This window comes from Elephantulus edwardii, unplaced genomic scaffold (assembly GCF_000299155.1).
Source record: "Elephantulus edwardii isolate Elephantulus edwardi_28Jun2011 unplaced genomic scaffold, EleEdw1.0 scaffold00216, whole genome shotgun sequence".
Classification (NCBI taxonomy): Eukaryota; Metazoa; Chordata; class Mammalia; order Macroscelidea; family Macroscelididae; genus Elephantulus; species Elephantulus edwardii.
This window is the reverse complement of record NW_006399966.1, coordinates 2,505,390-2,511,389: the sequence shown is the minus strand read 5'-3', so window position 1 is coordinate 2,511,389 and position 6,000 is coordinate 2,505,390. Positions and strand designations below refer to the sequence as shown.

Genomic DNA, 6,000 nt, shown 5'->3' with positions numbered 1-6,000 from the left:
GCTCTGTCCTGTGCCAATCGCACTGTCTCTGACACTCCCATCCTAATTATCGCAGTCACTGAATCAATCCACCTCATAGAGGGACATGTCACAAATCAAACAACAGGAACAACTGAGGCTCTTTTTTATAGTAAAGCCAGACACAATTCCTATACCCATACTATGATGGACAGAAAAGCCTGCCATTAAAGGTCTACATAAAGGACTCTTGAATTATCATTTATAATTAACACTTTGAACTCTTTTATCAAAGTAGACATTTAAATTCTTTTTCATTATCCATTCATTTACAATTAGGGTGAAAATGCCTGTTTCAGGCAAACTGACCCAAAACAAATCTATTATGATCCAGTAGCTATAGAAACTATACCTTAGTCATAGAAATAACAGGCTCACGTGCCACTACATGCACTTGAAAAAAGGAGAAACATGTGTGAGTTGGAGGAGTATCGAATAATCCATAGGATTCAGGTGACTATTAAAGATTTTGTGGATAAAGTTTAACATCCTACTTCGTGTGACTAATGCAACCTAAGTGAGGCTATTCTTTTTAGGGCAACCCACATGAAGATGAAATCTCAAGAGAAAGTAATGTCCAAAATTTCATGGGCAATGGTTTATAGGCACTAGTAACAGTAAAATATAAACTATCGGCACTTAATGACTTAATTCCCCACAGTTTCCCCCCTCTACGCCACACTACTGTTTACTCCATTCAAGATTTAAATGACCTGTAGTCTCTGTTCACTTACTCTAGAAATCCTCACCTTTCTAGCAGTTTCATAGTTAAGATACATGCCTCTCTTCTGATGAGCTTTTTCTTTATACTACACCAACAAAAAGCACTTGTGAAATAATGAATTTCTGGATTTCACTGTTAAACTTAAAACTACCTTTTTTAAAAAAAAATCTAGAAATGTATTAGAAACCATATGTTTCCTTGGAAAAGTGTTTGTCTGCATTTGGAATAAAAACCGGAAAGATTGTATCGTTAAGAAAAATTACAATAATGGATTACTGTTGTTGTTGCTAGGTGTGGTCAAGTTGAGTACAACTCATAGTAACCCTACAAAGCACAGACGTAACCCTGTTCTATCTTGTGCCATCCTCACAATCTCTGCCACATTCAAGCCCATCGCTGCACTCACTGGGGCAGTCTACCCGGTTGAGCATCTTCCCCTCCTTGGCCATCCTCCCACCTTTCTCCAACCATGGTGTCTCTTTCCAAGGGACATCCTCTCCTGACAACATGTCCAAAGTATTTGAGACAAAACTTTTATCATTTTTGCGTCCAAGGAGCACTCTGCTTGCACCTTCTCCGAGATGTATCTGCTGTTTTGTTTTTTTTTTTTTTTGCGGTTCCATGGAATATTCAGTAATCTTCTCCCACACTCAAAGGCATCAATTCTTCTGTCATCTTATTCACTGTCCAGCTCTTGGACGTATAGCAGGTGAGTGAAAAGCTCATAGCTTGAATCAAGAGTACCTTAGTCCCCCAATTAACATCACTGCTTCACAATAATTTGGAGAGGTCCCTGACTACACTAATACACTATATCTCCTGATCTCTTGACTGTTGGTAGCAAGTGTATTGATTATGGATCCAAGTAAGAAGAAGTCATCGATAATTTTAATTTTTTTTTCTCCGTCTATCATGATGTTGCCTATTGGTCCAGTTCCAAGGAGTTTTGTTTTCTTGACGATGAGATGTAATCTATATAGAAGGCTGCAATGTTTGATCTTCTGCAACGAGTATTTCAAGCCTTCCTAACTTTCAGCAAGCAAGGTTCTAACACCTGCACAATGAAGATTATTAAAGCTTAATATATAACTTCTTTGGGAGCTCTGCTGGCAAGAAGCTGCTCTGCAGTCCCAAGGCCATGTGGTTGGAGGCCACCGCTACTCTATAGGAGGATGGACAGTCTCCTCCCATGCGATTAACTGCCTTGAAAACCCGGTGGAGGGGCAGCTACGGGTTGGTTTTGACTCTACAGTATACAACAACAGCAACAATATATAACTTAATGTTTTAATAATTAAAATAATTGACAAGTCTATTTGTAACTTCAAGATTTGAGAAGAGAGACCCTTTAGGTTGTTAGGTAATTATTTCTTTGTTTCAAGAAAGGAGTCCCCTAAAATCTTGAAACTGAGGGAAAGAACTGCATAAAAGGAATCTATGGTGCTCGCTTTGGCAGCACATATACTAAAATTGGAACGATACAGAGAAGATTAGCATGGCCTCTGCGCAAGGATGACACGCAAATTCGTGAAGCGTTCCATATTTTTTTATTATTTTCTTCATTGTTTTTAAAGTCAGTGAAAATGTTTGTAAGGAAAATGAATCACTTTATGTTGAAAGTGTCATTCTACACATTCAAAAATAAGCAATAGAACAAATTTGTAATGTGAAAATTTAGAAAAAGAGAATTGTATTATTAGAATCAGAACAAGCTGTGTTTTTAAGACTTATGTTCAAAGGGTAAGGAAAACCGCCCATACTACTTAAAAGATGTTTAGCTTTCAGGAAGACACTAGTGGTTCTAAATCAAAGGGATAAATATCAACAATAAAAAAGTGATTAATATACCAAAAAAAAGGAATATATGATTAGGTATTATTTGCATGACAACAGTCCAGAATGAGAGCGGCACAGTAGAGTGGTCTGGGGCTGGGGGTGGAGTGGGGGAGGAACTGTACAACCATGAAGATTTTTTTTTTCCAAAGAGAAAAGCGAACTGGGGATGGGTTAGGGAAGAAAATGTGCAACAATGAATGAATGGAAATTCAAGTTCTCTATAAACTTTCATTAAAATCTCAAGGGGGAAAAAAGAAAATAATGAACTCTACACTTAGGTTAACAAAGATATGGGGAACTTAGTGGAAACCTTGAAAACTTAAAAGTCTTCACCTTTTTCATCAGAGTGTAAATTTCTATCCAAACCATATGCCAATAAAACATTTTCAGCAGCTGGGTCATTCTTCCAACAGTGGCAGAGAGCTAAATAGATATATTTTTTGAACTTCTAGAGGCTGACCTCACCAGGCACTGCCAGCACCCAAACCACTGGGACACATTTGATGGGGACTCTGGGAGCTGGTTCCTCGAGTTCCCCTCCAAACTAACAGCTACCATCATGATTTGAAAGTATCCACATAGGCATTTTCTTTAAAGTACTCCCAACTCCTGGTGGTTGATGTTGTTAGATGCCTCTGAGTTAACTACAACTCACAGCGACTCTATGAGCAATAGGTCTGAACCCCATCCTGGCCTGGGCCATTCTCGTGGTGTCTCATAGACTCCAGCCCACTGTTACAGTCACTGTGCTAATCCAGTTTGTTGAGGTCCTTCCTCTTGTTTGCTGACCCTCTATTCTTCCAAGCATGATGCTTTTTTCCAAGGATTGGCCCCCATGATAACATGCCCTGAGTGTGTGAAATGAAGTTTGATCATCCTTGACTCAAAGGAGCACTTTGGCTGTATTTCCTCCAAGCTGTATCTATTTGTTCTTTTGGCAATCCATGCGATATTCCGTATTCGTCTCCAACACCCTAGATTAAAGGCATTGTGCTTTTGCTATCATCTTTATTCACTGTCCAACTTTCAAGGGCATAAGAGACAACTGAAAATACCATGGCCTGAATCAGGTGTACTTTCAACTGACATCCTTGCTCTTTAACACTTCGGAGAGGTCCTTGACAGCAGGTTTCTCCGGTGTAAATGGTCTTTTGATTTCTTGACTGATTTTACCACGGGTGGTGACTGCGGATCTAAGTAAAATGAAACAGCTGACAACCTCAATCTTTTCTCCAACTATCATGATGCTGTTTATGGCCCAGTAGTGATGACTTTTGTTTTCTTGATGTAATCCATATTTAACTCCTTGTTCTTCCTAAATTTCCCTTATACCTGTCCCTAGGGTCTTCAACACAGTAACTTACGGTACTTGCTGATTGGCCACAGAGAACAGCTGGAGAAAACGCCGCTGCCATTGTGCTGACGGACACCTCCACAATGGCTGGCTTTCAATCTCAGGTCTGGTCTCAATGCTTTCTCAATAATACATTCACTATTTTTTCAGCTCACTTTCCATTCTCCTTAGTAATTAGCCAGGTCTTTATCTTTCTTTTCCCTTCAAGAACTTTCTCATGCTCTTAATTATTAGAAATAACCTTGGTTCACATGCCACATGTTTATTACATGGAAAATGCTCAATTCGTTGTGTTTTGAAATAAACTGGCTCAAAGTCACAAAATATTACCATGAAGCCATGAAAATGACTATGTAGAATACAGATCTCTGAGATGACAGAATCTATTCAATATATTATCCAAAGGCATGTCATAGAAGTTTTAGTCTGCATTAGAACTAAAATTCTCTTAGGAATGAAAAAAAATATCAAAAATATATACTAATAAATGAAGATTTTAAAAATTCATTTCCACAAAGGGAGGAATTAGTTGAATAAGCAGTAGGAAATAGGATTTTGTTATTGTTGTTACTGCCTGTTCCTACTTATTAAACAAGCACTGGTCTATAATTTTAAATGAGTCAGGAAACTTCTCCACAAGCAATTCTAGTCCACAAAGATGCATTAAGCTCCTATTTGGACTAAGCATTAAGCTAGGTGTTAAGAGATACAAAGATGAAAAAGGGAGTCCCTCCCCACAGGGTATTTCTGGTTTAATAGGAAAGATGAGAGGATTTATCTATAACGTTGTTGTTAGATGCTGTCAAGTCAACTACAATTCACAATGACCCTACGAACAACAGATCTGCACCATCTAACCTGCTCGATCCTGCACCATCCTCACTATCTTGGGAAAAGCCCACTGTGACAGTAACGATGTCAATCCATCTTGCAGAAGGTCGTCCTCTCTTTCTCTAACTCTCCACTTGTCCAAGCAGGACGTCTTTCCAAGGATTGCACTTCCTAAGAACACTGCCAATGTATGTGAGACCAAAGTATTACCATCCTTGCCTCTACAGGCACCTTGCCCGTACATTCTCCAAGACAGACTTCTTAGTATTTTGGCAGTGTATGGGATATTAAGTACTCTTCTCTGTCACCACAATTCAAGGCATTCCTGATTCTTCTTCCATCACCTTTATTCACTGTCCAACTTTCAGATGCATAGGAAACAAAAGAAAATATCATAGTTTGTATCAGGGGCACCCTGGCTTTTCAATGGACATCTTTGTTCTTTAGCTCTTTGGGGAGGTCCTTGACAGATTTCCCCAGTGCAATACATCTTTTGATTTCTTTTTGTAAAATGATACTTTATTTTTTTAAATTTATTCATTATTGCACATTTTCTCCCCCCTTATTCCAGACTGTCCTCATATATATAATGCATGATCATATATTCCTTTCAAACAAATCTTCCTTTCATCTGTTCCAACTCAGTGTTTATTATCTATCCACTACTTCTCCATTCCCTCTCCAACCTACCCCTAATGTCTGCTCTATTTTAGAAGGCTAGTCCTATGCAGAATTTATCCTTGTATGACTGAGACATTTCACTTAGCATAATGTCCTCAATGTTGCGTACTATTTAATTGTTTTCAATTCTGTGTAGTATTCCATTGTGTGAATGTACCAAAGTATTTCTATCTGTTCACTGATGGGCACTTACTTGGGTTGCTTCCATCTCTTTGCTATTGTCAATAATGCAGCAACAAACATGGATATGCATACATCTATTTGAGTTGTGACTCTGGTTTCTTTTTTTTTTATTTTATTTTATTATTTTTGTGTGTGTTTACCGTCAAGTCAGATCTGACAGGTACAGGAGGAAACTGCCCCTCCTTCTTCAGCAGAGCATCTGGTGGATTCAAACTGGGTACCTTTGGGATTGCAGTGCAGCTTCTTGCCACTAAGCCGCCAGAGCTTCCTGTGGCTCTGCTTTCTTTAGGGTATATTCCTAGCAGTGGAATTGCTGGGTGAAATGGTATTTCTATTTCCAACTTTCTGAGAAAGCATCAGACAGCTTTCCATA

At 38.7% G+C, this 6,000-nt stretch overlaps 1 protein-coding gene across 2 annotated transcripts in view; it reads right to left on the bottom strand.

Moving 5' to 3' along the window:
• Positions 1–6,000, bottom strand: part of NSF (N-ethylmaleimide-sensitive factor) — a 170,961-nt gene that overhangs the window by 74,245 nt on the left and 90,716 nt on the right. The gene's annotated exons all lie outside the window — the stretch shown is intronic.